Below are 26100 nucleotides of genomic sequence, written 5' to 3'. Positions count from 1 at the left end.
AAACACGACAGAAGCCGAAATTCCGCTTCGTGTAATATACATATATATCAATATCTATATATGTATATGTATAATATATCTTTACATAGATATTTGTTTAATGCTTATATACACGTGTTTCCTTGGTGTACTCAGACCGCACTTACCCTTCCAGTAATATACAAGTTCAAGTACTTTACTTGCACAAATATCTGTGTGAAACTGTGAACTGTGGAAAGACCCTCGGCATTGAGAAACCGGCGAGAGCGAGGTTGTCGCCATCAACGCTGTGCGATAACGCCTCTGACGAAATCGGTACAATTTTATGGAGACTGTATGTCTGAACTAGGAGATGCCATCAAGAAGCTGATCGAAATAATGCGTCCACCACCGCGGTTGATAAACAACAACATGAGGGATCTCCTAGGCTTGATATCGAAACTGCACGAAAGTGCAGAGGTGGAGCACGATGTAAACAAGGAGGCAAGACCATGTTCCCTCGTGATGCCATTTTAAGCAATATATGTAGGATGTGTACATATATCCAGCAATACCCCTTGCAACAAACATCTCTCCAAAGAGCTCTCAATTGCATAAAAACATAAACACCGGAACATACATACACACAAACAATTCGATTCACAAAGTGTATTGAGCTCTTCCATGAGCTCTCAATTGTACACGATAATAAGTACATACTTAGAATTACAGGTATTAGGGTGTATCCATATACTTCAACATACGGACATAAAACATAAATAAAAAATAATTAAATTAAATAAATTATTGCAAAACAAACATAATAAAATAATAAAATAAAAAACAAACACAAAACAGCTAAATCAGGTTACACTGAAAGAATTTTTATCAATTTGACAAATATTTCATTATATAACAAAATTGATGAATAACAACATAATTTACATACCTGCAGAAACTACACGCTCAAAATAGTAGTAACCTGTGTTATATATATATATCTTCCAATAGAAATCAAAATTAACAATCTCGACAGATTTTGAACACGACTCCAAGCGGCTCATGACGCCATAGTAGAGTCTAGTGATTCAGATATACTACAAAATTTCAAATCATTGGCTTACGCCAAATATAAAAAATTGCTTAGGCCAGTATAAAGTACAAAATTTATGATCTCCGATCAAAGAAAGGAATAAAAGCAATTGCACATACTCCACATCCGAGAGTAGAGCTGTCACAAGTACAAAGTCAAGAAGCAATCTCAGGCATCCACCTCGAGGTGCCCGCACTCATAAACATTTTATGGAGGTTATAAAGCCGTCCTTCCGGGACAAGTTTACAGCCGTATGCATCAACCATCCAAAATTATCAAAAGCGCAAAAATTGTATTACCTCCGGTACAACACTAAAGGTCAAGCCGGCGCAATGGTAAAACAGTTCGCACTAAATGACGAAAATATTAATTTGGCTTGGGAAGCTCTAAAAGCAAGATATGAAAACAAAATAATATCGGTCAATAACCAAGTAACGATACTAAAAAACTTGCCTAAAATTCAAAAAGAAACAAGTAAAGAATTTATCAAACTTCAATCCACTGTGTCAAATTGCTTGTCGGTTTTATCGGCACAGAATACACTGGTAAACATATATACCACAACATTACCAGAAAAATCGTTACTTTCATTGGAACAATCGCTCTCACCACGAAAATAAATGACCCACGTGGCAACAAATAAAATGCTTTCCAACTACCCAGTACGAAATCGCTGAAAGGGTAGATAAAAAACTAATTAAAACAAAAGTTGTTCAACACTACCTAAACAGAAGCTTTAATACTTGTAGACCCCAAGCTGGTAGCAAAAACCAATACAACATAAACAGAATCTGTTTCAAAAAGCAATCGTTCACATCCGAACAGAATTAACATACGTCATGCGAACTATGCACAGAATGGCATAAACTACAATCTTGCGAGAAGTTTAAAAACTTAAAAGTTAACGAACGAAATACTTTTGTCAGATTAAAATGACGTTGGCGAATTGCTTGTCACATGCGTATACTCATAAAATTGTAAATCAAATTCAATTGCTTCTATTGTCATAAAAGACAGCACTTAATGCCTGAATACAGCACACGTTTCCGCTCACCTCAAAGAAGCGCTTATAACGAAAGAACCGCGAGTTTAATTAAAAGAAAATCCCGAAAATTGCCAAGAGGCACCATGCTGCTCAAAGACATTTAAAACACAAAGGCTACACAGCGAAATTCAAAGTAAGGTATCGTCTAGGGCACAAAATAAGCTCTCACCGCCAACAAAACTAGCCAATTGCCAAATCTCGGGAATGGGCGGAAGAGTAGTCCACAACTCAAACAAAATTTGTCCCATTACCCTAATTCCTCCCAAAGCGGATAAGCCCATTCAAGCAGAAGATATTGTATACCGCAACGAACATATATGCTTCCAAGCTATCGCATAAATAGCAAGCATTGGCAAATGGTTTCACACCTAAGGTTAGCAGATCTCAACTGATACATCCTCGCTGAAATAGATCTTCTATTATGCATCGTTCTTATACCATATATAATAGACCACAACAATCTTTCGCCTAGGGCACAAAATAGGCTCTAACTTCCAACAAAATAAGCCAATTTTGAAATTACGGAAAAGGCGGGAGAGTAGTTCAAAATTCTAATAAAATCTACCCCATTACCCCAAGCGGATAAAACAATTCAAGCAGACGCTAAAGTCTTACTGCAACTAACAAATATGCTTCCAAGCTATAATATGGGTCAAGTAAAAAGTTCGGTTTTTTTATTGATTTTTTAAAAGATGATAACTTTGTGTATTATTGTCCGATTTAAGTCAAATATGCGCCATTTTGTTCGTAAACTTGTTCCCAACGAGATGCCAACTTCTCTCGTAGAAGGCTGCGTCCCTATTGGCAAAAAGCTCGGTGAGCCAATTTTCACAGGCCTCTCTTGAGGCCAACTTCTCACCATTAAGTGCGTTCGCCATGAACAGGAAAAGATGGTAATCACTTGGTGCCAGGTTCGGACTATAAGGTGGGCGCATTAGGACCTCCCATCCGAGCTTCGGAGCTTCTGGCGCGTCACCAAAGGCGTGTGTGACCTGGCGTTGTCCTGATGGAACACAATTCGGCCTCTGTTGATCAAAGATGGCCTCTTCTGGATGAGTGCTGCCTTCAAGCGGTCCAATTGTTGGCAGTAGAGGGCCGAATTGAGCGTTTAGCCATAGGGGAGCAGCTCGTAGAAGATGATTCCTTGCCAATGCCACCAAACACACAGCAAAACCTTCCTGGCCGTCAATCCGGTCTTGGCCACCATCTGGGCCGCTTGACCGTTTGCGCTCGATGTTGTCGTAAGTGACCCATTTTTCATCGCCAGTCACAATCCGCTTCAGAAACGGGTCGATCTTGTTGCGATTCGCAGATGGAAATTCGGTCCATCATGTTTTTTTGCGTTAGTTCGTGTGACACCCAAACTTCTTTTTGAATCCAAGGCAAATGGTTCCAAACGGTTTTCTGGCTTATCTTTACTTCCATTGCAATTAAATAAGTGCTCACGTGACGGTCTGTTTCCACTATTTCCATGATTTTATCGCAATTTTCGACGACAGGCCTCCCGACGCGTGGTGCATCTTTGACATCGAAATTACCGTTCGTTTACAGTATCGGACCCATAAACTAAATTAATGTTTTCAGCCGCTTTGGCTGCTTTTTCGCCTTGATCGAAGAAAAATTGTAAAATATAGCGAATTTTCTCTTCGCTGGTGTCCATCTTTGACGAGCGCTCACAACGTACTGAGTCAATCAATCGAAAAACTGTCTATGGACAATAACGCCATTTCTTCGATAAAAACCTGACCTAATATAAATAGCAAGCATTGGGAAAAGGTTTCACACCTCAAGTTAGAAGATCCCAACTGCAACACCCCCGCTCAAATTGATATAATAGTAGGCAGCGACGTACCGCGAATAATACTGGAAGGTGTTGAAAAATTTCAACCACCATTCTAGCCCAAAATACTATATTCGGTTGATTTTTAAGTGGACTAGTTACTGAACCAGTTTTCTCATTAATAACTCAAGTTGGCACACTTAATGAAATTTCGGGAGTTAGAAAACCTTCCACTCATATCAATTACGACCCCAGAATTGGTATTGTGAATACTTCTACAAAGCCACAACTACAATACTATATTAAATAATGGTCGGTACATCAAACGACTACCACGAAACCTTTTAGCGTACCTGTAAACATTAGGGAGGGGCATCTGCAGTTTAATATTTTTTTAAAAGTGGGCGTGGTCCCGCCTTCTAATATGTTTATTGTGCATATCTCCTAAACCGCTAAAGCTATAATAACAAAATTCACTGGAACCAAATGCAAACTTTTAGCACCTCTATCTACAGTGTTAAAACGGGGAAATCAGGTGACAACTGACCCACTCCCCATATAATTTATACTGTTAAAAAATACTAAAAGCGCTTGAGACATTAAATTTTATCTCTAGATGACTTTATAGGAACCCCTTTTAAAATTAGTCAGCGGGCACCCACCTTAAGTTGAAAACCCATATCTTGGGATCTGTTTAACCGATTTCAACTAAATTCGGTACATAACATTCTTTTCCTATTTCTATGTTATATGTGCGAAAATGAGCGAAATCAGATTACAACCATGCCTATTTCCCATTATTTTAAATTTCATCTGATTTTTTCACTTTCCAGTATGCAAATCAAGCAACAATGATTATATCGGGGTAAAAATTTGCGTGAATAATACGTTTAAAGTATGCCACCTGTTCACTTTTTTAACTTTGTTCCCACATTTTCGTTCCACTAAACGCTCACGTATTTGTAAAAAATTAGAAAAATATTACACACTTTTTTCTTCTCGCAAACGTTTTAACGCAATTTACAATATAATATTATATATTTATTTAATAAATTTTTTATTAGAGTACGACCGCGGAAAAAAGACGAAACTTCAAACGAAGTTCGAAACGACTTCTTTGCTAACGTTTTCAAGAGAAAAGAGCCTCGGCGCGATCGCCCTCCCTCCTTTTGTTCATGTTGGTGTGTAGAGTTATTCTGCTGTGTGTGGGTGTATGCTGCTGCTTTCAGCAAGGTTGCCTTGGTGCGTGGTGTGTGGGTGTACTGATGTTTCCAGATGTGGTGTGCTAGTGTTGTCTTGTAAGTGGTGTGTTGTATTGTCGTGTGAGTGATGTGTTGTGCGGTGTTGTTGACTGCATTAGGGCGGGAAGCTGAACTCATTTAGCCATCCCGGCCCCCCTAGGCGAATGTTCAGCCGTAGCAGTCGCTGGAGTTGTTGCAACGTTGCCACGACGTTGCTGAGGCCTGTCCTGCGGCGAGTCTGCGGCCTTAACGGTTGGTGTCGCGTCGAGGTGCCATTGAGCTGCCGCGAAGTACGGGGATTGCTTGTCGTCGACGGGGTCGTGGGCCAAACAATTCAAACAATGCCCATGTGCCTGGGCCACCGGCTGACGTTGATTGAGTGTCATACCCCTAAAAATGGGGCAGTGCTGCAGCCGGTGTGAACGGCAACAGAGCGGGCAGCGGAGGCGAGGCGGCTCCGAAACTAAAGTAGGCGTTGGACGCAAGGCACGTCGTGCAGCGGTCGGTGCAGTTGTTGCTAGTGTTGTTCGCGGCGTTGCTACGGGAGTAGCCCCAGGGCGCGGCACAGTGACAGCCGAACGTATAGTTGGCGTAGGTGTAACCGACATTTCAGCGTCCATAACTACCTGTATGGAGAAAATGGCGAGTTTAGTTACGACTCAGTGATAATGGATCCTTTTAAATGTAACCAACCTTATTTGGTTTGTGGGGGTCGTATTAGTCCACCCATTATTGTATTAGTATTATATATTGTGGTGATTTATAATTTTTGCGGCTTATTTCGGTTTTAGGTTATTAGACGGATATTTTAATTTCTGCGTGTATATAGTATTGTACGGATGTTTTATAACTTGCGTTTTCGCTATTATCTGGGATTGATAGGAAGCATAGTTTAACGAGCGGTCTGGTGAGCGTTCCGGTTCGAGTACGGAGGTCAACTACTCGTATATGACCGTTGCCATATATACCAAGCCATTCTGTAGGAGGGAGACAATAGTCATGGATTAGGACCAAATCTCCAAGCTTTGGCGCTCTTTCGTTTTCCAGCGGTACGTTTTATGAAGGAGGATTTTAATTCTTTCCCATCTATTTTGCAAGGATAGCGACTCCACGCCTGGCTCAGGCATGGCCAGAAGGGTGTTCCCTTTAGAGAGTGCCCTGGAGTTATGGCTGTGAGATCTGAGGGATCTTGCGAGAGTGACGTTTGTGGCCGTGAATTGATACGGCTTCAATGCGAATTAATACTGTTGTAAATTCTTCATAAGTTACAGCGTTCCGGTGGAAATGCTTTCATAATCTGCGTTTGTTTCTTCTGCTTACGCATAGTGCAGATCTTGCATATGAAAATGCATTTCTTTATTTCGGGCTTGAGTCTTGGAATATAAAACTCTTGACGGACTATTTGTTGCATGAGGCGATGTTCTGCGTGTAGCATAGCACATGGACATAGTTAAGATATAAGTTGGCAAGTTGAGATTTCTCTGGGATAACTATGGGATGACGTTCGTAAGTCTAGGTGCGTCACTGTATCGCATTGAGAATATATTGAGGTTACTCCCTTAAGTTTAATTTTAAGTCGCTCTTAAAACTTGAGCATGTAAGCGATTACCCTGAGTGCTCGGGGGTACGAGTAAAATCGCTCGAGGATGTCATTATCCTGCAATGTTGTGTGAAAGGAGTCGATTTTTCGACATTCTGGGGCAATTATATTGCGCATGGGTGATTGTGGCCAAGAATCAGGTGATTCTGTTAACCATCAGAAGGCATTCCACCAGAGGGTGGTGGTGACAAGGTGCAGCGGTTTGTACCCTCTTGTACCTAGATCAGCAGGATTGTCAGCACTGGCTACATGTCACCAAGTGGCTGATCCTACTAGGTCAAGTATTTGAGACGTTCGATTAAAAATATACGTCCTCCATGCATGTGGTGTTTTTATATCCAGGCTAGTACAATTTCAGAATCGAACCACAGATACAATTCGTACTTTGCCATGTTTAAATTCATTCGCACCATGGATACTAGTTTGGCTAGTAATAGCGCTCCACACAGTTCAAGTCATGGTAGACTTATTCTTTTTAAGGGAGTCACTTTTGCCTTTGCTACTAATAAGTGGCTTGCGGTCGCAGTGTCGCTGTGTGTGCGAACGTCTTTAGTGGCGCAATATGCCTTTTCAGAGGCGTCACAAAAGCCGTGTAGTTCGACTTTGTGCTCCGGGGCATAGTTTACACATCGTGGAATTTGTATCTGTAAGATATCGTTTAGATTTTTCGCAAACTGAGACCACTTTTCTAAACGAAGTGGTTTTACTTGTTCGTTCCAGTCGGTTCCATCTAGCCATAATTCTTGTATTAGAATTTGGCTTGTATCATAACTGGCGAAAGCCATCCTGCGCGGTCGAAAAGTTTTGCCACAGAGGATAGAATTTGTCGCTTCGTTATGGCGGATAATGCAGATATTGACTATGTAGTGTATGAAAATTGGTCGAATATCGCATTCTATTGGATCCCCAGAAATTTAGTTGTACTTTCATTTTCGAATTTAAGGAAATTACTATCTAACAAATTTTCATGTGGTATATTTTTTAAAAAATTAGGGTGGTTCGCCGTTTTTTTTCAACGGAAACCCTGCGGTTTTGTGGGCTGTTACCACTTGTGATAGTGACTCGTATGCTTGTGGAAAACTGTGACTTCCAGACAAGATATCGTCTACATAGGTTTGTGTTTCTAACACCTGGGTTGCCGGAAGAAATTCTGACTTGGTGTTTTCTGCCAATTCGTGCAGTGTTCAAATGGCTAGATATGGAGCACAGTTGTCGACAAAGGTAACTGTTTTCGGCAATTTAAAATGAGTAGCATTAAATCTGGTTAGAGCGTGGGTCCCATAAATAGGATATCATTTAGGGAATTCCCCAACCTAGTGGATCTTGATGCAGTAAAGACAACTCTTACTTTTATTTTTTCAATTGTGATTTAAGGTATTCGTTTGAGATTTCCTCAACTTGAGTTTTCATAGTGGTAACTGGTTACGTAACTCATACACTGTGTATTCAACCGAAAGTAGTATTTTGTGGAAATTTTCTCAATACCATCGAGTATTATCCGAGGTATGACATCGCTGCCTAATATAATGTCTATTTGAGCGGGGTGTTGTCGTTGGGATATGCTAATTTGAGGTGTTTAACCTATTTCCAATGCTTGCTAGTTATTTGATAACTTGCAAGCATATTTGTTAGCTGCGGTAAGACTATAGCTTCTGCTTTAATTTTCCTATTCGCTTGGGAGAAATAAGGGTATTGGGGCAGATTTTATAAGAGTTTTGAACTACTCTTCCGCCCATTCCTGTAATTTTAAAGTTGGCTTGTTTGGTTGGCAGTTTTAGCCGATTTTGTGCCCTAGACGCTATGAACGATCGTTGTGAGCCTTGGTCTATTAAGGCCCTAAGTTTGAACAGTTCTCCTCGGTGTTCGATTGAGACGACTGCTTTGGGTAGTAATACCCTACTTTGGTTTTCGCTGTGTAGCGCTTGAGTTTTTAATGTATTTGAGCAGCATGGTGCTTCTTGGCAAATTCCGGATTTCGCACTTCGGGACTTGCTGTTGCAACTAAACTCGTGGCTCTTTTCATATATAAGTATGCGCTGTTTGGCGGTGAGCTAGAAAAACTGAAAAAAAAAATGAAGCATAGAATTATGTCGTTTATGAGAATAAACGCAATTCAATTTGCTTCCGCAATCTTTAAGTGTATGCGTATGTGACAAGCAGTTTGTAAAAAGTCTTTTGGTTTTTACAAAATTGTTTCGGTCGATAATATCCAATTTGTTGAATCTCTCGCAAGATTTGAGCTTATGCCCCCTCTACATAGTTCGCATGACGATTGTTTGTACTGTTCGGATGTGAACGTTTGATTTCTGAAGAAGCTTCTATTTAAATTGTTGTTGCTACTGGCTTGGGGTCTGTGGAAGCTTCTATTTGGGTCGTGTTGAAAAGTTTTCGTTATGACCATTTAAAACCCGCAAACAATTTGAAACTGTTGATTGAAGCTTGATAAATTTTTCACTTGTTTCTTTTTGAATCTTTGGCAATATTATTACTGTCGTTACTTGGTTATCTACCAATATTCTTTTGTTTTAATATCAAGATTTTAGAGCTTCCCATGCCAAATTAATATCTTCGTCATTTAGTACGAACTGTTTTACTATTGCGCCTGCTTGACCTATAGTTTTGTATCGTAGGTGATGCAATTTTTGTGCTTGTGATAATTTTAGATGGTTGATGTATACGGCTGTAAACATGTCCCAGAAGGACGCCATTCATCACAATCTCCCTAAAATGTTTCTGAATAATGAGTGATGAATCCATACGATAGAATTCGCTAATGTACTATTCATGTAAAACATTTGCAATTTTTTCGACAGACTTTGATCTTTAATAGAACCTCTAAACAGCTAGTGTTCGGGCGTTGCTCTAAAATTGTATTTGTATGGCCTTATGCCAGCTAATTTTTGAAGACATGTTGACCGCTTTTGAGTCTTTCTAGGAGACAGTGAAAATATCAGTCTCGTAAAATGAAGCTACATACTCGTCTGCATCACCCCGATTTTGCATTTTCACTGGCAGTTTATTTATTCTAGTTTTGCATATTGAAGTAACAAAATCTACTTCTGTAATGAGCACCTGATGGTTTCTCAGACCATTTAAATTATAAAATTTACATTTAAATTTCTAAAATTTTTATCAATACTAACATTAAATTAAATTGTAATAACTATGAAGATAATTAATAATTATTATTACTTTCGCACTAGTCACTTAAAAGTACAAAATTTTCCTTGAAATTATTATTATATATATAAAATATTATTTCAAGTGGTAGAGAGTGTAAAAGAGGCGTTGCAGGACTTTAACGAAGACACCAAGATAAACTTAATATCCCCTAATACAAGAAAGCGGGTAAGGGCGTATCTAACGCTTCATAATGACAAAGTTGACGCGGTGATGCGACAGACGCACAATCTTTACTGAAATTCCGAAGAAATGTCTTTCTAATAACAGTATATATTCTTACATGTGATTGATTGTAAATAATGGATGCAATACCGCCTATTTTTAATTAAAAATATTCGAAAAACCCTCCATACTTTTTTATTTGTTTTTCTCTCTCTTTGTGTTTTTTTTTTATATTTTATAATTTGCCTTTGCAAATTTTTATCAGGTGACCTTGGGTCCCAGCGCAAAGTAGAGTTTCTTGATATTAATTTGTTTTCAAATTTTAGATGAACCTCCGCAATAACCGATCTGGTTATGTGTGCAGTTGCTCCATCTTGCTGGAACCAAACGCTATTGAAAGGGGTACGTCTTTAAAGTGGTTCTGGGGAAAAAAAATTCATTCAACATCTTTCAATGGGCACTGTTATATAAAATTGTTGTTACATCGATTTCTTCAAAGAAGTATGGCCCGACAATACACCTTGCTGAAACTGCGCATCACACAGTGAATCGTTCTAGGTAAAGTTCCATCTCATAGATTCTTTCTGGATTCGATTCAGTCCATATCCTTTTTTTTGCTTGTTCACATTTCTGTTTAGATCGAAATGGGCCTCATCAGACATAAACAGGCAATTTATCAAGTTATTGTCTTCTTCGGCCATTTTAATAATTTTTGGTAAAATCCCAGGTAAATAAGCAAATTTGAAATATTTGAACTTTGTACGAAAACAGGTTTAAGTCATCATGAGTTACGCGTTGTAGTGACCGCCTGCTAACTCCAAATTGCGCTGATAAGTTGCGCTCGAAACTCTTGGATTTGCCTCAATTGACGATGCAACGGCCGCGATTGTTTCTGACGATTACCTTAGGAATTTTCAAATTAATGCAAGCTCTGCCCCCAATATAGCATATATAATAGTTTCCGATTTTTTACCTGACTTTAAACCGTACCGTAAATAGACAAGTTATTTGAGAATTATGTGGTATACCACTGAATATGAATGGAGTTCGTCTAGACCTTGGTCTAAACGTTATATCCCTAATATAAAGAATTTCGATCATCTGGTTGACATTGGTTTTTTTTTTTGTTTTTACGTTTGCGCCCTTTGGTTTTGTGATACTTACGTATATTTTGCTTTTGGGATCCGAGCCCTCTTGTATTTTATTTGTGTGCTTAAACTGTTTTGTATATTTTGCATTTTAATGTATTGCTTAAGTTATATACATATTTAATTTTTACACTGAATATTTGGTTTGTATTTATTCATTTCATTCGACTATCATAAGTTATATGTTTGGTAAATATTTTTGTATATATGTATATTTTTGTGTCACGGTATTTTTATTTTTTGTATATTGGTATATGTATGTTTGTATATGTTGGTTGTCAATAATTCACCTGCTTACGCACTTTATTAAGGAAACAAAAGTTCAAATTGTCGTTTATATATAAAGTTAATTTTAATTTTTAATAATTATTTTCTAAAGAAATTGCCTAAATGAGCTAAGCTTCAACTACCTATAGACTTCATTTTACTCGGGAAAAACTGGCGCTCCCTATTACCACACACCACGCCTGAGAACACCACACTCAAACATCACCAAGACAAAACAACGCACCACAAGACAGCTCTTTTACACCCCCAACTAACAAAAGGCATGGTTGACACATTGCTTTGCTTACCTTACAATACTTTTAATTTTAACATTAATATATTATTATAAGAATAAAGTCTCCTTTTAATTCGAATCCGAGATCAATCGCATGTTCACTTACCTACATACATATGTGTAAGTGAACTAGGAACAATTTAAATTCAGTGGTGGGTGCTTCCCACTAAATTGGGCACCCAAATATTCATGGTCCTTCGAACCTAAACAAAAGGCACTATAATTTACGTCCAGGACAAAAAAAATTTTAAACAGTGATGACTAAATTAAATAAAAAATGTTGTGAAAAAAGACAAAAGTGCGGTGATAAGGCAGAGAAGTGCATTGGCGATATACATATATTTATACATACATATCTATAAACATACATACAGAAAACTCACATGCAGTAATACACAAAAAACAATACAGAGATGGCAATAAGTTAAAATTGTTGAAACACAAAACAAGCAAAAAAATCTAAACTTATAAATAGACACAAATAAACGAACATATTTACATAAATATACAGTGCAAATTTGCAAAACATTTTAAACAAACAAAACACAAAACAATCGGCCGCGAAACCAAAAGAGACCAAGTAAGGAAGGGCTTAGTTCGGATGTAACCGAACATTTTATACTCTCGCAAAGTCAAATGGTATACACGTTTGAGATTTCTTTGTGGATTACCCGCCATTTTCGTTAGAGGGTCAGCTATAGGCACTGGGGTCCTGACATGTATTACCTAGGGGCTTGAACAGTTTTGGTTCGATTTAGACAATTTCTGGTCACGAGGTGACATACTTTAAACGTATTATTCACGCAAAGTTTTACCCCGATATAATCATTGTTGCTTGATTTGCATACTGGAAAGTGAAAAAATCAAATGAAATTTAAAATGGTGTTATATGGGAAATAGGCGTGGTTGTAATCTGATTTCGCCCATTTTCGCACTATACCATAGAAATATGAAGGTTATGTACCGAAGTTGGAAGTTGAAGAATCAGTTAAGCAGATCCAAAGATATGGTGTTCAACTAAAGGTGGGTGCTAATTTTAAACGCGGTTCCTATAAAGTCATCTCATACCATCCTAGAGATAAAATTTAATGTCTCTGGCGTCTTAACAGTACCGTTATATGGGGAGTGGACGGGGTTGTCACCAGATTTCTTCCATTTTCACACTGTAGATAGAGGTGCTAAAAATTTGCATTTGCTTCCAGTGAATTTTGTTATTATAGCTTCAGCAGTTTTGGAAATATGCACATTAAACCTATTAGGGGCGGGACCATGCCTACTTTAAAAAAAAAATTTACCTGCAGATACCCCTGGCAAATGCGAATATTAAATAACATTCTTGTATCTTATTGTGAAGCTTAGTTATGGCAATTTATTTGTTTTTGAGAAATGGCATTTTGTGGGCGTGACAGTGATCCAATTACGCCCATTTGCAATACCAACCGTCTAACGGTACCAAGAAACATGTGTACCAAGTTTCATAAAGATATCTAAATTTTTACTCAAGTTACAGCTTGCACAGACGTACGGACAGACGGACGGACGGACGGACGAACAGACAGACAGTCACCCGGATTTCAACTCGTCTCTTCATCCTGATCATCTATATATATATAACCCTATTTCTAACACGATTAGTTTTAGGTGATACAAACAACCGTTAGGAGAACAAAATTAATATTATACTCTGTAGCAACAAGTTGCGAGAGCATAAAAGAAAGAAACGGGGCGAATTTAAAAACATAAAAACAATATACACACAAACAACATCACAAGGCATACCAGCTGGAAGCCTTTCGGAGAGGAGCACATCAATTTTAGCACACTCACATACCATACATAAATATATATAGACACATTATCCCCAAAAACCCCTAAAGGAAAACAAAATGGGCGTATTCATTTGACCTTATATTTGATCTTTAATAGAACCTCTAAACAGCTAGTGTTCGGGCGTTGCTCTAAAATTGTATTTGTATGGCCTTATGCCAGCTAATTTTTGAAGACATTTTGACCGCTTTTGAGTCTTTCTAGGAGACAGTGAAAATATCAGTCTCGTAAAATGAAGCTACATACTCGTCTGCATCACCCCGATTTTGCATTTTCACTGGCAGTTTATTTATTCTAATTTTGCGTATTGAAGTAACAAAATCTATTTCTGTAATGAGCACCTCAGACCATTTAAATTATAAAATTTACATTTAAATTTCTAAAATTTTTATCAATACTAACATTAAATTAAATTGTAATAACTATGAAGATAATTGATAATTATTATTACTTTCGCACTAGTCACTTAAAAGTACAAAATTTTCCTTGAAATTATTATTATAGATATAAAATATTATTTCAAGTGGTAGAGAGTGTAAAAGAGGCAGGACTTTAACGAAGACACCAAGATAAACTTAATATCCCCTAATACAAGAAAGCGGGTAAGGGCGTATATAACGCTTCATAATGACAAAGTTGACGCGGTGATGCGACAGACGCACAATCTTTACTGAAATTCCGAAGAAATGTCTTTCTAATAACAGTATATATTCTTACATGTGATTGATTGTAAATAATGGATGCAATACCGCCTATTTTTAATTAAAAATATTCGAAAAACCCTCCTTACTTTTTTATTTGTTTTTCTCTCTCTTTGTGTTTTTTTTTTTTATATTTTATAATTTGCCTTTGCAAATTTTTATCAGGTGACCTTGGGTCCCAGCGCAAAGTAGAGTTTCTTGATATTAATTTGTTTTCAAATTTTAGATGAACCTCCGCAATAACCGATCTGGTTATGTGTGCAGTTGCTCCATCTTGCTGGAACCAAACGCTATTGAAAGGGGTACGTCTTTAAAGTGGTTCTGGGGAAAAAAAATTCATTCAACATCTTTCAATGGGCACTGTTATATAAAATTGTTGTTACATCGATTTCTTCAAAGAAGTATGGCCCGACAATACACCTTGCTGAAACTGCGCATCACACAGTGAATCGTTCTAGGTAAAGTTCCATCTCATAGATTCTTTCTGGATTCGATTCAGTCCATATCCTTTTTTTTGCTTGTTCACATTTCTGTTTAGATCGAAATGGGCCTCATCAGACATAAACAGGCAATTTATCAAGTTATTGTCTTCTTCGGCCATTTTAATAATTTTTGGTAAAATCCCAGGTAAATAAGCAAATCTAAAGGGTTTAACCGACTTGTTATTTGAACTTTGTACGAAAACAGGTATAAGTCATCATGAGTTACGCGTTGTAGTGACCGCCTGCTAACTCCAAATTGCGCTGATAAGTTGCGCTCGAAACTCTTGGATTTGCCTGAATTGACGATGCAACGGCCGCGATTGTTTCTGACGATTACCTTAGGAATTTTCAAATTAATGCAAGCTCTGCCCCCAATATAGCATATATAATAGTTTCCGATTTTTTACCTGACTTTAAACCGTACCGTAAATAGACAAGTTATTTGAGAATTATGTGGTATACCACTGAATATGAATGGAGTTCGTCTAGACCTTGGTCTAAACGTTATATCCCTAATATAAAGAATTTCGATCATCTGGTTGACATTGGTTTTTTTTTTTGTTTTTACGTTTGCGCCCTTTGGTTTTGTGATACTTACGTATATTTTGCTTTTGGGATCCGAGCCCTCTTGTATTTTATTTGTGTGCTTAAACTGTTTTGTATATTTTGCATTTTAATGTATTGCTTAAGTTATATACATATTTAATTTTTACACTGAATATTTGGTTTGTATTTATTCATTTCATTCGACTATCATAAGTTATATGTTTGGTAAATATTTTTGTATATATGTATATTTTTGTGTCACGGTATTTTTATTTTTTGTATATTGGTATATGTATGTTTGTATATGTTGGTTGTCAATAATTCACCTGCTTACGCACTTTATTAAGGAAACAAAAGTTCAAATTGTCGTTTATATATAAAGTTAATTTTAATTTTTAATAATTATTTTCTAAAGAAATTGCCTAAATGAGCTAAGCTTCAACTACCTATAGACTTCATTTTACTCGGGAAAAACTGGCGCTCCCTATTACCACACACCACGCCTGAGAACACCACACTCAAACATCACCAAGACAAAACAACGCACCACAAGACAGCGCTTTTACACCACCAACTAACAAAAGGCATGGTTGACACATTGCTTTGCTTACCTTACAATACTTTTAATTTTAACATTAATATATTATTATAAGAATAAAGTCTCCTTTTAATTCGAATCCGAGATCAATCGCATGTTCACTTACCTACATACATATGTGTAAGTGAACTAGGAACAATTTAAATTCAGTGGTGGGTGCTTCCCACTAAATTGGGCACCCAAATATTCATGGTCCTTCGAACCTAAACAAAAGGCACTATAATTTACGTCCAGGACAAAAAAAATTTTAAACAGTGATGACTAAATTAAATAAAAAATGTTGTGAAAAAAGACAAAAGTGCGGTGATAAGGCAGAGAAGTGCATTGGCGATATACATATATTTATACATACATATCTATAAACATACATACAGAAAACTCACATGCAGTAATACACAAAAAACAATACAGAGATGGCAATAAGTTAAAATTGTTGAAACACAAAACAAGCAAAAAAATCTAAACTTATAAATAGACACAAATAAACGAACATATTTACATAAATATACAGTGCAAATTTGCAAAACATTTTAAACAAACAAAACACAAAACAATCGGCCGCGAAACCAAAAGAGACCAAGTAAGGAAGGGCTTAGTTCGGATGTAACCGAACATTTTATACTCTCGCAAAGTCAAATGGTATACACGTTTGAGATTTCTTTGTGGATTACCCGCCATTTTCGTTAGAGGGTCAGCTATAGGCACTGGGGTCCTGACATGTATTACCTAGGGGCTTGAACAGTTTTGGTTCGATTTAGACAATTTCTGGTCACGAGGTGACATACTTTAAACGTATTATTCACGCAAAGTTTTACCCCGATATAATCATTGTTGCTTGATTTGCATACTGGAAAGTGAAAAAATCAAATGAAATTTAAAATGGTGTTATATGGGAAATAGGCGTGGTTGTAATCTGATTTCGCCCATTTTCGCACTATACCATAGAAATATGAAGGTTATGTACCGAAGTTGGAAGTTGAAGAATCAGTTAAGCAGATCCAAAGATATGGTGTTCAACTAAAGGTGGGTGCTAATTTTAAACGCGGTTCCTATAAAGTCATCTCATACCATCCTAGAGATAAAATTTAATGTCTCTGGCGTCTTAACAGTACCGTTATATGGGGAGTGGACGGGGTTGTCACCAGATTTCTTCCATTTTCACACTGTAGATAGAGGTGCTAAAAATTTGCATTTGCTTCCAGTGAATTTTGTTATTATAGCTTCAGCAGTTTTGGAAATATGCACATTAAACCTATTAGGGGCGGGACCATGCCTACTTTAAAAAAAAAATTTACCTGCAGATACCCCTGGCAAATGCGAATATTAAATAACATTCTTGTATCTTATGTGAAGCTTAGTTATGGCAATTTATTTGTTTTTGAGAAATGGCATTTTGTGGGCGTGACAGTGATCCGATTACGCCCATTTGCAATACCAACCGTCTAACGGTACCAAGAAACATGTGTACCAAGTTTCATAAAGATATCTAAATTTTTACTCAAGTTACAGCTTGCACAGACGTACGGACAGACGGACGGACGGACGAACAGACAGACAGTCACCCGGATTTCAAGTCGTCTCTTCATCTTGATCATCTATATATATATAACCCTATTTCTAACACGATTAGTTTTAGGTGATACAAACAACCGTTAGGAGAACAAAATTAATATTATACTCTGTAGCAACAAGTTGCGAGAGCATAAAAGAAAGAAACGGGGCGAATTTAAAAACATAAAAACAATATACACACAAACAACATCACAAGGCATACCAGCTGGAAGCCTTTCGGGGAGGAGCACATCAATTTTACCACACTCACATACCATACATAAATATATATAGACACATTATCCCCAAAAACCCCTAAAGGAAAACAAAATGGGCGTATTCATTTGACCTTATATTTGTTATATGTAAATATGTATGCATAAATACAGTTTTACTTACTACAAAACTGGTAACTGAAAATCCGATTTAACAACATAAAAAAACGGTTACCAAACTGTCATAATTGTGGGTTTAATTTACCGGAAAACCCGAAAACAGTTTGGTACAATCTATGTCCATAAAAATAAAAATTATCAAATGCCTTTATATATATGCTTACCTTTGTGTTTATAAACACACATTTCCACAAACCCAAAAATCAAATAACATAATTCAAGTATTTACTTGCAAATGTTTTCCGGCAATACCCCTTATTTTTAACAAAAACAGTAATCAGGATTTCCTAAATCAAGTAAGCAAAGGCTCAAACATATAAAAAACATTAAAACACAAACAAATAGAAACAAAATAGATACAAACATACATATTTACATATTTTCTAAACCAAATTACATATTTACATACATATGTAGGTGCATATACGGGTACATATACTATTTTTGACGCTTAAATATATATGCAAATTTTTAAAAACCTTACGGCAAACAATTTGTATACCCTACATTGGGTATTACTGAACTGCAATATTAAATTTTAAATTTTGCAAAAAAGGTGATCAAATTATTCAGTTAATAATTAATCGGAAAGTAACACCAATTATGAAAAAATACAATTATTACAACGCAACCAAAAAACAAACTCTCAAAAGGAAAACTAAATAATTTTTATTTTTAACAAGAACATAAGTACATACTCAGATGTACCTTTTTTTTAAGGTCACATTCGCACGTTTTTGACAATACCCCTTGTTCTTGTTAAAACACAAGCAAGAAGGATTGCATACGAAACATAATTCGTGCGTACTTACATATATACAAAGCGCATTGATCTCTTAAACGAGCTCTCAACTGCACGAGCGCATAAATATAAATTGCAAGTAAATACGAAACTGTAGTAAACGTGCTTCCCAATTTCATATAATTAACAAATACTTATTTACCTAAAGGAGTAATACACTTTATTGCTTTATTCAAATCAGTACATACTGAGAAAATTTTAATTCTTTTTGACACTTATTTAAACATATAAATAAAATGATAAATATTTATAATAAACAACATACACCTGGAGCTACACACTCAAAACAGGTTGCTATATTTATTTCAGAAAGTGACAGGTTAATAAGATACTGCACTAAGATTTCAACTTCACCTTTCAACTCTAAATCTTTATTAGAAATAAAAAAGCAAAATCTTAACAATTCTTGGATTTGTCTTCAAGCGGCTCATAACGCCATAGTACAAACTGAGTCATCACATCAACCACAAAATTTTAAAAAATATTCACCTAGGGGGCTCATTATGTATAAATGAGCTAAACCTTCCATACCTATAGACCTCACTCTACTCGGGAAAAGCTGGCGGGCCCAGTACCACACACCACACTCAAACATCACCACACAAGACACCACCACAAGACAACGGTTTTACACCACCAACTAACAAAACGCATGGCTCCCTCAACTCCTTCACTTCATTCGACAAAATAGCGAGTTGCGCCCAACTCTCTTCTTTCGTTTGGACCACTATCTGAGCTAGCTCTGGTCGACATTGCTCCGCTCGCGTTTACTTATCTCGTTCAGCCGAATGAGAATCCGGACATTGGCGGTATTTAAAGTGACACATCGCTTCGGTCACCATACAATATTTTTAATTTTAACAATAATATATTATTATAAGAATAAAGTCTCCTTTTAATTCGTATCCGAGATCAATCGCATTTTTACTTACCTACATATTTATAATATATAACGCGAGTGTAAGTGAACTATCAACAATTCAAATTCAGTGGTGGGTGTTTCCCACTAAATTGGTCACCAAAATATTCAGAAACGAAGCGAATGATAAAAGTATTCTGAGGACGATATGGGTGTTAACGTTGAAGAAGCGCGGATCGAGATTTCTTATCGGATCGCTATCGAATGTATGTATATAGATGTGGCGTTCAGGACCGTTGACGAAATGAAATGTGTTGTAGCACGTCCGATTGCTGAGTAAACGAATTTCGGTGTCGACCCAATCATCACATCCCTTTTGTTAAATTTATGTGAGGGGTGAAATTGAGCGAGTGTTCCCAGGTGTGGTATGTACGAGCATAATAGGGTGCGCCAGTTTCTCTCGGATTAAGTTGTGTGTAAGTGTACTGAGGCTTAGCTCATTTCATCAACAATCAAAAACAATAAATTTTATACATTCAGTTGATGTGAAAAACACCAATCTTTGAAGATAATTCACACACCGACCGATATATGGGCCATACAGTCTGCTATAATAACGAAAATCATTATATGTAGTATATGGGAATTGCGGTAATTTAGGGCATTTTCGGCACTAAATTATAGTACATAGTATGCCAGTGTTATGTGAGGTCTGTTAAAAAAAAATGGAGAATGGTAACTTTTCTCAAAAATTATTCATATATTCATCAATTTAGTTATGGCAATTTATTTGTTTTTGAGAAATGGCATTTTGTGGGCGTGACAGTGATCCGATTACGCCCATTTGCAATACCAACCGTCTAACGGTACCAAGAAACATGTGTACCAAGTTTCATAAAGATATCTAAATTTTTACTCAAGTTACAGCTTGCACAGACGTACGGACAGACGGACGGACGGACGAACAGACAGACAGTCACCCGGATTTCAAGTCGTCTCTTCATCTTGATCATCTATATATATATAACCCTATTTCTAACACGATTAGTTTTAGGTGATACAAACAACCGTTAGGAGAACAAAATTAATATTATACTCTGTAGCAACAAGTTGCGAGAGCATAAAAGAAAGAAACGGGGCGAATTTAAAAACATAAAAACAATATACACACAAACAACATCACAAGGCATACCAGCTGGAAGCCTTTCGGAGAGGAGCACATCAATTTTACCACACTCACATACCATACATAAATATATATAGACACATTATCCCCAAAAACCCCTAAAGGAAAACAAAATGGGCGTATTCATTTGACCTTATATTTGTTATATGTAAATATGTATGCATAAATACAGTTTTACTTACTACAAAACTGGTAACTGAAAATCCGATTTAACAACATAAAAAAACGGTTACCAAACTGTCATAATTGTGGGTTTAATTTACCGGAAAACCCGAAAACAGTTTGGTACAATCTATGTCCATAAAAATAAAAATTATCAAATGCCTTTATATATATGCTTACCTTTGTGTTTATAAACACACATTTCCACAAACCCAAAAATCAAATAACATAATTCAAGTATTTACTTGCAAATGTTTTCCGGCAATACCCCTTATTTTTAACAAAAACAGTAATCAGGATTTCCTAAATCAAGTAAGCAAAGGCTCAAACATATAAAAAACATTAAAACACAAACAAATAGAAACAAAATAAATACAAACATACATATTTACATATTTTCTAAACCAAATTACATATTTACATACATATGTAGGTGCATATACGGGTACATATACTATTTTTGACGCTTAAATATATATGCAAATTTTTAAAAACCTTACGGCAAACAATTTGTATACCCTACATTGGGTATTACTGAACTGCAATATTAAATTTTAAATTTTGCAAAAAAGGTGATCAAATTATTCAGTTAATAATTAATCGGAAAGTAACACCAATTATGAAAAAATACAATTATTACAACGCAACCAAAAAACAAACTCTCAAAAGGAAAACTAAATAATTTTTATTTTTAACAAGAACATAAGTACATACTCAGATGTACCTTTTTTTTAAGGTCACATTCGCACGTTTTTGACAATACCCCTTGTTCTTGTTAAAACACAAGCAAGAAGGATTGCATACGAAACATAATTCGTGCGTACTTACATATATACAAAGCGCATTGATCTCTTAAACGAGCTCTCAACTGCACGAGCGCATAAATATAAATTGCAAGTAAATACGAAACTGTAGTAAACGTGCTTCCCAATTTCATATAATTAACAAATACTTATTTACCTAAAGGAGTAATACACTTTATTGCTTTATTCAAATCAGTACATACTGAGAAAATTTTAATTCTTTTTGACACTTATTTAAACATATAAATAAAATGATAAATATTTATAATAAACAACATACACCTGGAGCTACACACTCAAAACAGGTTGCTATATTTATTTCAGAAAGTGACAGGTTAATAAGATACTGCACTAAGATTTCAACTTCACCTTTCAACTCTAAATCTTTATTAGAAATAAAAAAGCAAAATCTTAACAATTCTTGGATTTGTCTTCAAGCGGCTCATAACGCCATAGTACAAACTGAGTCATCACATCAACCACAAAATTTTAAAAAATATTCACCTAGGGGGCTCATTATGTATAAATGAGCTAAACCTTCCATACCTATAGACCTCACTCTACTCGGGAAAAGCTGGCGGGCCCAGTACCACACACCACACTCAAACATCACCACACAAGACACCACCACAAGACAACGGTTTTACACCACCAACTAACAAAACGCATGGCTCCCTCAACTCCTTCACTTCATTCGACAAAATAGCGAGTTGCGCCCAACTCTCTTCTTTCGTTTGGACCACTATCTGAGCTAGCTCTGGTCGACATTGCTCCGCTCGCGTTTACTTATCTCGTTCAGCCGAATGAGAATCCGGACATTGGCGGTATTTAAAGTGACACATCGCTTCGGTCACCATACAATATTTTTAATTTTAACAATAATATATTATTATAAGAATAAAGTCTCCTTTTAATTCGTATCCGAGATCAATCGCATTTTTACTTACCTACATATTTATAATATATAACGCGAGTGTAAGTGAACTATCAACAATTCAAATTCAGTGGTGGGTGTTTCCCACTAAATTGGTCACCAAAATATTCAGAAACGAAGCGAATGATAAAAGTATTCTGAGGACGATATGGGTGTTAACGTTGAAGAAGCGCGGATCGAGATTTCTTATCGGATCGCTATCGAATGTATGTATATAGATGTGGCGTTCAGGACCGTTGACGAAATGAAATGTGTTGTAGCACGTCCGATTGCTGAGTAAACGAATTTCGGTGTCGACCCAATCATCACATCCCTTTTGTTAAATTTATGTGAGGGGTGAAATTGAGCGAGTGTTCCCAGGTGTGGTATGTACGAGCATAATAGGGTGCGCCAGTTTCTCTCGGATTAAGTTGTGTGTAAGTGTACTGAGGCTTAGCTCATTTCATCAACAATCAAAAACAATAAATTTTATACATTCAGTTGATGTGAAAAACACCAATCTTTGAAGATAATTCACACACCGACCGATATATGGGCCATACAGTCTGCTATAATAACGAAAATCATTATATGTAGTATATGGGAATTGCGGTAATTTAGGGCATTTTCGGCACTAAATTATAGTACATAGTATGCCAGTGTTATGTGAGGTCTGTTAAAAAAAAATGGAGAATGGTAACTTTTCTCAAAAATTATTCATATATTCATCAATTTCTAGTTTCTGCCAGCGTTTTTTGCAATCCTCGATCCACTATGCACTTTTTGGTATGCCTTGAATTGAAACCGCCGAGTACATGCAAAACACGTGTAACTTGTATACCAATCACAAATAAAATAAATATGATATATAGCTGAAACTGTGAATATATGTTAGAGACAAGTGTACCAACAAAACAAAATAAAAAAATCGAGAATCGAATGTACGTAGATCGCGAAATTCGAAAAGTCATCTTATTTTTTAACAGGCCTCGTATGTTCCCTTAATTTCATTAAGATATCTTGCATATTGACTGATATAGAGGCAATCTGAATCTCTTGTATTGGGTATATTAGAGCTAGGTTTAGTATTGCCCCGGTTTTATCATTAGTTGGTCTCATGACATACCATTATTAGAAACGGATTCTCACAAATTTTCAATGAAGTACCTCACATCTCCAATTTATAAGTCATAAAAACAACCGGTTGTTTGAAAATACTTTTATTAGGCCATTTCTGGCACATGGATACACAGTTGTTAGGAAGAGATTTTCTCCGAATTTTATTAAGATATCTTATATATTGACCGATAAAACATTTATAAAATCAACCGGAAGTTCTAAAATCTTTATATTACGTATATAGGGACAAGGGGAAATATTAACCCTCTGCCGTGGTCCGTGTATTCGATATTTCGACAATTTTTAGATGCCAGATGAAATATCTAAAAGACTCTATTTTTTACCTCTTTCAATAGTTGTATGAGTTATAACTGGACACTGTCCGATTGGGACTCATGCGATAAACTTGAACATCTTACGGGATGCTCCGTCCTTATTTAGGTGAAATCACAAACCTCCGAAACTACTGGATTAATTTCAACCAAATTCGGTAAGTGACATTCCTCCAATATTCTTATATTACAGTGACCAGTATACAAATCAAGAAGAAATAAATGTAACGGGAACAAAACTTTGCACGAATAGTGCCCTTGCAGTGCTCTTCCTTATGATTAAAAATTATCTAAATCGAACCAAAACTGTTCAAGCCCCTAGGTACCGAATGTGTTGACCCCAGTGCCCATAGTTAACTTTTTACCGTATATATCGGTCAATGTGTGAGATAAATAATTGAAATGCGGAGGGAATCCTTTTATGACAATAGTAAGTCTGAGTGGAAAAAAATGGGCTGGATCGGGTCATTACTTCCCATAGCCCCCATATACCTAATATAAATAATTTGGAACTTCCAGTTTACTTCAAACCGCATACTAGCCTTCATATAACTAATCACAAAATTTTCAAACTTCCGATTGATTTTACTCCATATATGTTGGCGATGATATGTGAGGTACTTTAATGAAACTCAGGGAGCAAGTTATCCTGTTAATAGTATGTTGTATTGCCAAAAATAGATAAATGCGGGTCAATACTACCACTGTCTCCTACAAAACTTAAAATAATATAATATATAATATATCAGTTAATAAGTTAGATATCTAAGCAAAATTAACTGAACGTATAAGTATAGTTAAACTTACAATAAAGAATACATTGCTAAATGCCGAAAATACGTAAATTTAGTCTATGGTACGAATTACTCCATCTCTCAAATACTATTTACATATGTATATTGATTTTCGTTATTCTAACAAATCTTATGCCGAACATGTCGTTCAATGTATGAGTTATCTATATATAAAATTGCTTAAAAATATGATCTCACGTATATCTCAGCAATGTCAAAAGTAACTCAATCGGCCCATCCCTTTCTCTGACCCCAATAAAGACTGTATATTAATTTCCGACTTTCCACCTGACAAAATGTGTGATACTTTAATATTATATATAATGTGGGAGTATGAATGAAATTGGTCTAGACTTTGGCCCAAACCTTGTATCCATTAAATAATAAATTGCGATCCTCTGGTTGGCGTTCTAATATGAACTTATTATATTCAATTAGCTTCTTCAGTTGAGTTTATATCCCATTTGAAGTTGATTTTATTACAATTTTAGTTGACGGGATGTAAAATATAGTAATAAAACTAAGCAGGCAGGGTCTGTGACCTATCATATAACTTAATAAAATACTAAATTTGATTGTATTTAGCCTTAGTTGGCAATCATCACGAGCATACATATGTGTGTACATACATATGTTTAGACCAATGATGACAACTTGCATGCAACCGCAGCCAACATTAATTATTCGACGAAATCGTGCATGGATAACAATCAAAAGATTTTGTGCTGATTTAGTTTAATTAATATAATCGTATATACTATAATCGCGTCTACGAAAATTATATAAAAATCATCCTTAAACGAAAAATATGTGATATAAACTCAACCGAAGAGTATAAATGTAATAGATATATTGAGTTGATGTGGAAACGTCAACCAGAGTCTTGAAATTCTTTATATTAGGGATATAAGGCTTAGACCAATATGTAGACCAATTCCCATTCATAATCACATAATTTTCAAGAACTTGTTTATTTAATTTAATTGAAATATCACACATTTTGACCAACCTGTACGGTATAAAGTCAGGTGGAAAATCGGATATCATTATACATATATGTCATATTTAATGGGGGACTGTCTGATTTCATTTAATTGAACATTGCTCAGGTATATTTTAGAACATATTTTCAACCAATTTTATTAATATATAATTCATAGACTGAACGACATATTCGTCGCAAGGCTTGTTGGAGAAACGAAAATTATATTATGAAGTATATGGGAGTGGGGGTAATTCGTATATACCTATGGTATAA

The 26100-nt window shown here is 36.0% G+C and overlaps 1 protein-coding gene across 13 annotated transcripts in view; it reads right to left on the bottom strand.

Annotated features, from left to right (window-relative positions):
* Ndae1 (Na[+]-driven anion exchanger 1) overlaps positions 1-26100 on the bottom strand; it is a 710325-nt gene that overhangs the window by 540371 nt on the left and 143854 nt on the right. The gene's annotated exons all lie outside the window — the stretch shown is intronic.

This window comes from Bactrocera oleae, chromosome 3 (genome assembly GCF_042242935.1).
Source record: "Bactrocera oleae isolate idBacOlea1 chromosome 3, idBacOlea1, whole genome shotgun sequence".
Classification (NCBI taxonomy): Eukaryota; Metazoa; Arthropoda; class Insecta; order Diptera; family Tephritidae; genus Bactrocera; species Bactrocera oleae.
Note: the sequence above shows the minus strand (reverse complement) of the source record. Positions and strands in the feature narration are given on the sequence as shown.